This window comes from Rutidosis leptorrhynchoides, chromosome 4 (genome assembly GCF_046630445.1).
Source record: "Rutidosis leptorrhynchoides isolate AG116_Rl617_1_P2 chromosome 4, CSIRO_AGI_Rlap_v1, whole genome shotgun sequence".
Taxonomy (NCBI): Eukaryota; Viridiplantae; Streptophyta; class Magnoliopsida; order Asterales; family Asteraceae; genus Rutidosis; species Rutidosis leptorrhynchoides.
In genome coordinates, this window is record NC_092336.1 from 445,089,869 (window position 1) to 445,101,627 (window position 11,759).

Consider the following 11,759-nt stretch of genomic DNA (forward strand, 5'->3'; position numbering starts at 1 on the left):
CTTTATATCTAATCCATACACCAACGACCAAAAACACCTACAAACACTTTCATTCTTCAATTTTCTTCATCTAATTGATCTCTCTCAAGTTCTATCTTCAAGTTCTAAGTGTTCTTCATAAATTCCAAAAGTTCTAGTTTCATAAAATCAAGAATACTTCCAAGATTGCAAGTTTACTTCCAAGTTTTCTAAATCCATTCCAAGTAATCATCATATATCAAGAAACCTTTGTTACTTACAGTAGGTTATCTTTCTAATACAAGGTAATAATCATATTCAAACTTTAATTCAATTTCTATAACTATAACAATCTTATTTCGAGTGGAAATCTTACTTGAAATTGTTTTCATGTCATGATTCTGCTTCAAGAATTTTCAAGCCATCCAAGGATCCTTTGAAGCTAGATCTATTTTTTTCTTTTTCAGTAGGTTTATCCAAGGAACTTAAGGTAGTAATGATGTTCATAACATCATTCGATTCATATATATAAAGCTATCTTATTCGAAGGTTTAAACTTATAATCACTAGAACATAGTTTAGTTAATTCTAAACTTGTTCGCAAACAAAAGTTAATCCTTCTAACTTGACTTTTAAAATCAACTAAACACATGTTCTATATCTATATGATATGCTAACTTAATGATTTAAAACCTGGAAACACGAAAAACACCGTAAAACCGGATTTACGCCGTCATAATAACACCGTTGGCTGTTTTGGGTTAGTTAATTAAAAACTATGATAAACTTTGATTTAAAAGTTGTTATTCTGAGAAAATTATTTTTATTATGAACATGAAACTATATCCAAAAATTATGGTTAAACTCAAAGTGGAAGTATGTTTTCTAAAATGGTCATCTAGACGTCGTTCTTTCGACTGAAATGACTACCTTTACAAAAACGACTTGTAACTTATTTTTCTGACTATAAACCTATACTTTTTCTGTTTAGATTCATAAAATAGAGTTCAATATGAAACCATAGCAATTTGATTCACTCAAAACGGATTTAAAATGAAGAAGTTATGGGTAAAACAAGATTGGATAATTTTTCTCATTTTAGCTACGTGAAAATTGGTAACAAATATATTCCAACCATAACTTAATCAACTTGTATTGTATATTATGTAATCGTGAGATACCATAGACACATATACAATGTTTCGACCTATCATGTCGACACATCTATATATATTTCGGAACAACCATAGACACTCTATATGTGAATGTTGAAGTTAGCTATACAGGGTTGAGGTTGATTCCAAAATATATATAGTTTGAGTTGTGATCAATACTAAGATACGTATACACTGGATCGTGGATTGATTCAAGATAATATTTATCGATTTATTTCTGTACATCTAATTGTGGACAACTAGTTGTAGGTTACTAACGAGGACAGCTGACTTAATAAACTTAAAACATCAAAATATATTAAAAGTGTTGTAAATATATTTTGAACATACTTTGATATATATGTATATATTGTTATAGGTTCGTGAATCAACCAGTGGCCAAGTCTTACTTCCCGACGAAGTAAAAATCTGTGAAAGTGAGTTATAGTCCCACTTTTAAAATCTAATATTTTTGGGATGAGAATACATGCAGGTTTTATAAATGATTTACAAAATAGACACAAGTACGTGAAACTACATTCTATGGTTGAATTATTGAAATCGAATATGCCCCTTTTTATTAAGTCTTGTAATCTAAGAATTAGGGAACAGACACCCTAATTGACGCGAATCCTAAAGATAGATCTATTGGGCCTAACAAACCCCATCCAAAGTACCGGATGCTTTAGTACTTCGAAATTTATATCATATCCGAAGGGTGTCCCGGAATGATGGGGATATTCTTATATATGCATCTTGTTAATGTCGGTTACTAGGTGTTCACCATATGAATGATTTTTATCTCTATGTATGGGATGTGTATTGAAATATGAAATCTTGTGGTCTATTATTATGATTTGATATATATAGGTTAAACCTATAACTCACCAACATTTTTGTTGACGTTTTAAGCATGTTTATTCTCAGGTGATTATTAAGAGCTTCCGCTGTCGCATACTTAAATAAGGACGAGATTTGGAGTCCATGCTTGTATGATATTGTGTAAAAACTGCATTCAAGAAACTTATTGTGTTGTAACATATTTGTATTGTAAACCATTATGTAATGGTCGTGTGTAAACAGGATATTTTAGATTATCATTATTTGATAATCTACGTAAAGCTTTTTAAACCTTTATTGATGAAATAAAGGTTATGGTTTGTTTTAAAATGAATGCAGTCTTTGAAAAACGTCTCATATAGAGGTCAAAACCTCGCAACGAAATCAATTAATATGGAACGTTTTTAATCAATAAGAACGGGACATTTCAGAGCTTACCCTAATTAACCACGTACATTGTATGAACATTAGAAGGATATTCAGTTTCCGCAAGTTGATTTGTATCTCGTGCACTTTCATGACCGTCACTTATCTCTTTCATTCTTCACCACTACTCAACTATCTAACGACACTTCTGGACTTAGGTCCCTAACACTCCTAGACATTGGAGAAGTCGGGAAGGCATCCCCTTTCACAAGGTCATAGTGTCTTCTACTAATGCTCAGCCATACCCAAAGACTTGGGAGTCGCCTCAAAACATATCGTATTACTACTTGCTACACGTACAACCCGACGCGAGACCCGGATTGAATATCTAGAAGGAACCTAACAACGTTACCTGAATCCGAACCTTTTGAAGAAACTTCGGGACATTTAGGCATTAATGAATGACCTACGGAACCTACGCACTCACACCGAGAAAACACAAGATTAATTATGTAAAATTTGTTTTGAGATAGCATAGCTAAAGCACCGTTAGATGAAATTGAGTATAAATGAAAGTGATCACGTTACATTGACCATATAGAATGATATTGGAATGAACGTATGATTTAGTACAATATAATGACGCCATGCCAGCGTGATTATATTGAAGTAAATCATGCAGAAGTTCCAATGTTACTACATGAGGAATATGAGGTGATCCAGGGAAAATTTTGGCAGGGATCACTTGAGCATACGCATTATAGTCTGTTAAAGGTAGGGAAGGAATAACCACGTAGCCCAGATACTGTACAAGAAGGGCCTTGATTGTAGGATTGATAACCCGAAAATTTATTATAGATATCGACACCCTGGACATTTAAGGAAAAAGTTCACAAATAGGAAAACTTTGTACTGACTTGCGGTAGAGCAATCGTTATCTTAGTTATGGAAACTCGCATGGATCCTGATTTTAGTTAGGGTACGTTTCATCACAACGTTTTATTATCTCAAGGTTGTTTAATACTGGAGCGATAGAAACCTTATATCTAAGAATCTTAGTGTTATGACTAATAAGCCATTAACAACCATGAGAGTTAAGTATTCTATAGGATAAGCTAATGGTAAGCTGGCAGAGATAGAGGAATGATTTAAGGTAGTACATTACAAATAACAGGTGGGTCATTTGGAGATGACCTCATGTTAACAAAACTTGGTAGTTTTAACGTAGTAGTTGGAATGGACTTGAGGATTAACCTAATACTCATCAGGTTGGGAAACTTTGAGGAAATAGTTGGAACGGACTGACTTTCAAGGATGAAAGGGAAGGATATTTATAGTGAGAAAATTTTTCGTATACCTCGCGAGAATGGTAAGCTAAAATCCATCTGGGTTATTGTTGACCGCTTCATCAAATCTGCTCACTTTCTACCCACAGGAGAAACCGATACAATGGACAAACTTGTGCAACGATACATAAAGGAAATTGTACCCCGTCACTTAGGCGATTCAAATTCTACAGTAAGGACTACCCAAGAATCTTATTTGATACTCATTCTTACGCGACTCTGAATCCTAACTTATTCCGAGAGATTTTTTTAATTTGATGATAAGCACAACATCATCCTTCTCACCTCGATATTAGTCATACCAGTTCGAAATTTTTTTTTTCTAAAATCAATGGGTGATTAATTCGCATCCTCATACTCTCCCATTCGTATCTCACTTGTAAGCAACAACTTCACACTTAAGCATTTTTGGTCAAGGGACTTGTGCCCTACTAATAGTCATCAACCACATTTAAATTCAACATTTTTCATTACCTCATAACATTTTTACTCAAATATCACCCGAGATTTTCAAGAGTCTTTTACTCGATTCTCATCAATCTTTTTTTTTTCAACTTGTAACCTCCGATATATGAAAATTTTATTTGCCCAAATTTTACACACACTATTTTACTGTGCGATCCTCTCAAAGTTTTGTAAAAATTAATTTATTTTATTTGCCATACATGCAAATTTTAGAAACCGTATATGTTAAAGTAAATAACTACTTATTTTTGACTAGTACATGGGAAATTTTACTTTCATTTTTACAAATCCATTCTTATAATCAAAAGATATTTTACTTAAAATAGTCAATATTTTCTAAGAACTTCGTTTCTTTTCTTACATTGTCACTTTAAACGATTTCGATAAAATTTTCGTTGCTTGCTATATAAATTTTTTGGTGTTATTCGTATCCAAGTCATCATGAAGACTTTACAACCGTCGAAATTGAGAGATTCATGTGTGTATGTGTTGAAGGCACTTACTGCCACGTCATTCAGAGCCTTTGGGCATCCACTAACACTTAAACCATTCAAAATTATTGCGTTACCCCATGGATCTTATCCGCCACACTTGTTGGAACAATGCTCTTTCTTACATAACTCTAAGTCCTGACTTATTCCAAGTGATTCTCATTTAGTGATATTAATACCATCAGTATTCCGACTCTAATATTAGTCATAACCTGTTTGGCATTTTGCAAAGTCAAGAAGCGATTAACTTCTCGTCCTCATGCTCTATCCTTCATACCTCACTTTTTAGCAACGCCTTCGCACGTGAACATTTTTGGCCCAAAGACTTATGTCCTAATAATTATCAAAACTACATTTAATTCATTAGTTTTCGTTACCTAGCAACTTGTCACCCAATGATTTAAAAATTTTCCACTCAATCTTTTTTTTTTAAATCGTAACCTCTGAAATACGAAAAGCTATTTTTATCAAAATTGTTACACGTTGATTATTCGTGCGGTCCTCACGGGATTTATTGACAAATGAAAGTAATAAAAAATTTTCTGTCACTTATGCGATTTATAAAATCATATATGTATGTATATAATTAAGTTCATAAATTTACCTTTTCTTATTTTGGTTAGTACATACTAAGTTATATCTTCAAACTTTTTAAAAATCGCTCCTTTATCGCGTTATTCAACTTAAGTCAAATAGTTTTGTGCAAAATGGTATACGTTGTACCTACTTCTAAACTTACCAAGAATTTCATTCCATTTATGTGGTCACATCAAACGTTTAAAGGTTTTTCAAAACTTCCTTGGTTGATTTTACTAAAGGTTTTCGTATTAGACTACACCATGTATGGATCACACTTCTTCTCGTCCTCCATTTAGGGGAGGAGCTTACTATTAAGATCTTTGTTAAAAACTCTTGAGCCACTTTGGATGGCAGTTTTATAAGATTTGTTAGAAAATCTTAGCACCCATAAAATGTTCCTTTTAAGGTTAGACATAACAAAAGCGCGGGTCAATAAATCAGTTTTTTGAGGTACACTCAGTGGTCACCCTATTGTAGGAAAGGCACGAGGTGGGTTTCTGTTCTCAATACTTCACGGCAAATCACAACACCCTCGTAAACCTCATCTTTATATATCTGTATGTAGAGGTACAGGAATCATTTTTGGAGATTCTTTTCACTCGGAGTAAACCATTCTTTAGGACCAAGAGTTCACGTATCTTCTCATTCGCACATCCCCCTAAGTATAAGGATAAATTCAAAACAAACCGCTCGAAGAGTTCACTCTCGTTCAAAGATCACACCTTTCGTGCGATTTTCTTTCGGAAATGTAATATAAGATACTTTGGGAACCTATGAATCTTGTTATCCCTTTGGGAGGGGACTACTTAAAACATTTACGACACTGATATGGATACTCTATATATTTCTTCCTTCGTTGGTTGCAACTATCTGTTGTCCTAATTAATGTTAACCCTAACTTCAACATGTAACTGAAAGGATGAAGTTACATTACGGAACTGTGCTTTCATTTCATCCAAGGATAAGTTCACCTGTGTAGTGACCCGAACTTTTCCATGTTTATATATATTAACTGAGGTTGATATTTATATGATTAAATGTTTCCAACATGTTAAGCAATCAAACTTGTTAAGACTTGATTAATTGAAATAGGTTTCATATAGACAATTGACCACCCAAGTTGACCGGTGATTCACGAACGTTAAAACTTGTAAAAACTATATGATGACATATATATGGATATATATATAGTTAACATGATACTATGATAAGTAAACATATCATTAAGTATATTAACAATGAACTACATATGTAAAAACAAGACTACTAACTTAATGATTTTTAAACGAGACATATATGTAACGATTATCGTTGTAAAGACATTTAATGTATATATATCATATTAAGAGATATTCATACATGATAGTATCATGATAATATAATAATTTAAAATCTCATTTGATATTATAAACATTGGGTTAACAACATTTAACAAGACCGTTAACCTAAAGGTTTAAAAACAACACTTACATGTGACGACTAATGATGACTTAACGACTCAGTTAAAATATATATACATGTAGTGTTTTAATATGTATTTATACACTTTTGAAAGACTTCAATACACTTATCAAAATACTTCTACTTAACAAAAATGCTTACAATTACATCCTCGTTCAGTTTCATCAATAATTCTACTCGTATGCACCCGTATTCGTACTCGTACAATACACAGCTTTTAGATGTATGTACTATTGGTATATACACTCCAATGATCAGCTCTTAGCAGCCCATGTGAGTCACCTAACACATGTGGGAACCATCATTTGGCAACTAGCATGAAATATCTCATAAAATTACAAAAATATGAGTAATCATTCATGACTTATTTACATGAAAACAAAATTACATATCCTTTATATCTAATCCATACACCAACGACCAAAAACACCTACAAACACTTTCATTCTTCAATTTTCTTCATCTAATTGATCTCTCTCAAGTTCTATCTTCAAGTTCTAAGTATTCTTCATAAATTCCAAAAGTTCTAGTTTCATAAAATCAAGAATACTTTCAAGTTTGCTAGCTCACTTCCAATCTTGTAAGGTGATCATCCAACCTCAAGAAATCTTTGTTTCTTACAGTAGGTTATCATTCTAATACAAGGTAATAATCATATTCAAACTTTGGTTCAATTTCTATAACTATAACAATCTTATTTCAAGTGATGATCTTACTTGAACTTGTTTTCGTGTCATGATTCTGCTTCAAGAACTTCAAGCCATCCAAGGATCCATTGAAGCTAGATCCATTTTTCTCTTTTCCAGTAGGTTTATCCAAGGAACTTAAGGTAGTAATGATGTTCATAACATCATTCAATTCATACATATAAAGCTATCTTATTCGAAGGTTTAAACTTGTAATCACTAGAACATAGTTTAGTTAATTCTAAACTTGTTCGCAAACAAAAATTAATCCTTCTAACTTGACTTTTAAAATCAACTAAACACATGTTCTATATCTATATGATATGCTAACTTAATGATTTAAAACCTGGAAACACGAAAAACACCGTAAAACCGGATTTACGCCGTCGTAGTAACACCGCGGGCTGTTTTGGGTTAGTTAATTAAAAACTATGATAAACTTTGATTTAAAACTTGTTATTCTGAGAAAATTATTTTTATTATGAACATGAAACTATATCCAAAAATTATGGTTAAACTCAAAGTGGAAGTATGTTTTCTAAAATGGTCATCTAGACGTCGTTCTTTCGACTGAAATGACTACCTTTACAAAAACGACTTGTAACTTATTTTTCCGACTATAAACCTATACTTTTTCTGTTTAGATTCATAAAATAGAGTTCAATATGAAACTATAGCAATTTGATTCACTCAAAACGGATTTAAAATGAAGAAGTTATGGGTAAAACAAGATTGGATAATTTTTCTCATTTTAGCTACGTGAAAATTGGTAACAAATCTATTCCAACCATAACTTAATCAACTTGTATTGTATATTATGTAATCTTGAGATACCATAGACACGTATACAATGTTTCGACCTATCATGTCGACACATCTATATATATTTCGGAACAACCATAGACACTCTATATGTGAATGTTGGAGTTAGCTATACAGGGTTGAGGTTGATTCCAAAATATATTTAGTTTGAGTTGTGATCAATACTGAGATACGTATACACTGGGTCGTGGATTGATTCAAGATAATATTTATCGATTTATTTCTGTACATCTAACTGTGGACAACTAGTTGTAGGTTACTAACGAGGACAGCTGACTTAATAAACTTAAAACATCAAAATATATTAAAAGTGTTGTAAATATATTTTGAACATACTTTGATATATATGTATATATTGTTATAGGTTCGTGAATCAACCAGTGGCCAAGTCTTACTTCCCGACGAAGTAAAAATTTGTGAAAGTGAGTTATAGTCCCACTTTTAAAATCTAATATTTTTGGGATGAGAATACATGCAGGTTTTATAAATGATTTACAAAATAGACACAAGTACGTGAAACTACATTCTATGGTTGAATTATCGAAATCGAATATGCCCCTTGTTATTAAGTCTGGTAATCTAAGAATTAGGGAAAAGACACCCTAATTGACGCGAATCCTAAAGATAGATCTATTGGGCTTAACAAACCCCATCCAAAGTACCGGATGCTTTAGTACTTCGAAATTTATATCATATCCGAAGGGTGTCCCGGAATGATGGAGATATTCTTATATATGCATCTTGTTAATGTCGGTTATCAGGTGTTCACCATATGAATGATTTTTATCTCTATGTATGGGATGTGTATTGAAATATGAAATCTTGTGGTCTATTATTATGATTTGATATATATAGGTTAAACCTATAACTCACCAACATTTTTGTTGACGTTTTAAGCATGTTTATTCTCAGGTGATTATTAAGAGCTTCCGCTGTCACATACTTAAATAAGGACGAGATTTGGAGTCCATGCTTGTATGATATTGTGTAAAAACTGCATTCAAGAAACTTATTTTGTAGTAACATATTTGTATTGTAAACCATTATGTAATAGTCGTGTGTAAACAGGATATTTTAGATTATCATTATTTGATAATCTACGTAAAGCTTTTTAAACCTTTATTGATGAAATAAAGGTTATAGTTTGTTTTAAAATGAATGCAGTCTTTGAAAAATGTCTCATATAGAGGTCAAAACCTCGCAACGAAATCAATTAATATGGAACGTTTTTAATCAATAAGAACGGGACATTTCAGTTGGTATCCGAGCGTTGGTCTTAGAGAACCAGAATTTTGCATAAGTGTGTCTTATCGAGTTTGTTAGGATGCATTAGTGAGTCTGGACTTCGACCGTGTTTACTTGAAAAATGATTGCTTAACAAATTTTGTTGGAAACTATATATTTTTAACATGTGAATATTATGTGATATATTAATCTCTTAACGCGTTTGATATTATGTGATAGATGTCTACCTCTAGAACAAGTCCCATTGACTCACCTAATAATAATGAAGAGTCAAATGTAAATTGGAATGATTCGTGGACTGATTCACAAGTTCCCGAAGAGGAACCGGAAGAAGAGTCGGAACCGGAAGAAGAATCGGAACCAGAAGAAGAATCGGAACCGGATGAAGAAATAGAACCGGTGGGGGAAATAATAAAACGGTTAAGTAAAAGAAAATCCTCAACCAACCGACCAAGGTTAATTATGGTCAATGGTGTTTCCGCCAAGGAAGCAAAATATTGGGAGGATTACCAATTCTCCGATGAATCGGATTCCGACGAGAATTCCGATGATGTTATAGAAATTACCCCAACTGAATTTAAAAAGGCAAAAGAAAATAATAAGGGAAAGGGCATAAAAATAGAGAAATCTAATTCCAACCCCGATGAACTTTATATGTATCGTCAACCCCCGAAGTCCTTAAGTTGTAACAATGACCCGGGAACCTCTAAACCACCAGGTTTTTCTAAACCAATGTGGATAACGACGGCTCGTATTAGGGGAAAATCATATATCCCTAGAAACTTGGCAAAACGAACCAAAACCGAAGAAGAAGAAACAAGCTAGTCGGAATAAGATAGTTGTATTCATGTGGTGTAATATATGTAATGTAGTGTGCTTATGCTTTATGATATATGTAAAAATTGCTTGTATTAATAAGTATTTTTTTTTATGAATCTAACTCTTGTCTATTTTACAGTATAAAAACGCAAAATGGATAGACAACCCAATATTTTAAGAGACCTACCCGGAGACATGATTGATGAAATCTTGTCTAGAGTCGGTCAGAATTCCTCGGCACAACTATTTAAGGCGAGATCAGTTTGTAAGACATTCGAAGAACGTTCCAAGAATGTCTTGGTTTATAAGAGACTTTCATTTGAAAGATGGGGGATATCACATTGGGAAACCCATAAGTTACGATGTGTTTACTTTGACGCATATATTGCGGGGAACCCAAATGCTATTTTTCGCAATGGGTTAAGAAATTATTTTGACTCAATATATCCGAATATTGGACTTCGTGATTTAGAAAAAGCGGCTAACATGCAACATAAAGAAGCATGTTATGCTTACGGATTAGTAATGTTCGCTTCTCACCAAAGTGAGAACAAGAACATCGGGCTACAACTATTAAACAAAACGTTCCCACAAGTGACGGAGTCGGTAATTGGGGTAAGAAATGAGGTTTTTAGATTGTTACGGGACTGTTGGACATTACGTAACCCTCGTCCCTTTGACGACGTTACAACACGCTGTCTTATCAACGGCCATAACGGTTATGTTGCACAAGACCAAGGATGGGAAGTAGTCCTAGTAAAACCAGAATGCATGACTTGTTTCTGGACGTATGAATTACGTGTCTTTATTGCCTTTGCTGAACGACTTGTGTACTAGCTAGAATTATCTTCACAACTATCTTGTATCAAAGTTATTGTGTGCTATATTTCATGCTTTATGTAAAATAAGCGGTATTGTAAGTTTGTAAAATATTGTATAAAAGTTTGGACGCGAAATATTATTATAATCAGTTTTTCATATAGAATTGTAGTAGTTGAATTGTATATTAGCTACTAAGTATGAACTTAACGGGTAGGTACTACCCGAATTTAAACTTATAAAACGCTAATATGAAGAAAAAGCTTTTATAAATGAGTTCATATTATGCTACGAAATACTATTAACTACTCTTAATATTCTGTATGATTAACTTGTTCCATTTAACTATTTTGAAGGAAATGGCACCGACTACTCGACACACCGTGAATATGAATGAAGAGGAATTCCGTACTTTTCTAGCTTCAAACATAGCCGCAGTACAGGCTGCGCTACATACCAACAATAACCTTGGATCTAGCAGTACAGGAAATCGTGTAGGATGCACCTACAAAGAATTCACTGCCTACAAACCTTTGGAATTTGATGGAACCGAAGGACCGATCGGATTGAAACGGTGGACCGAGAAGGTTGAATCGGTGTTTGCCATAAGTAAGTGTACTGAAGAGGACAAAGTGAAGTACGCTACGCATACCTTCACAGGTTCTGCGTTAACATGGTGGAATACCTATCTAGAGCAAGTGGGACAAG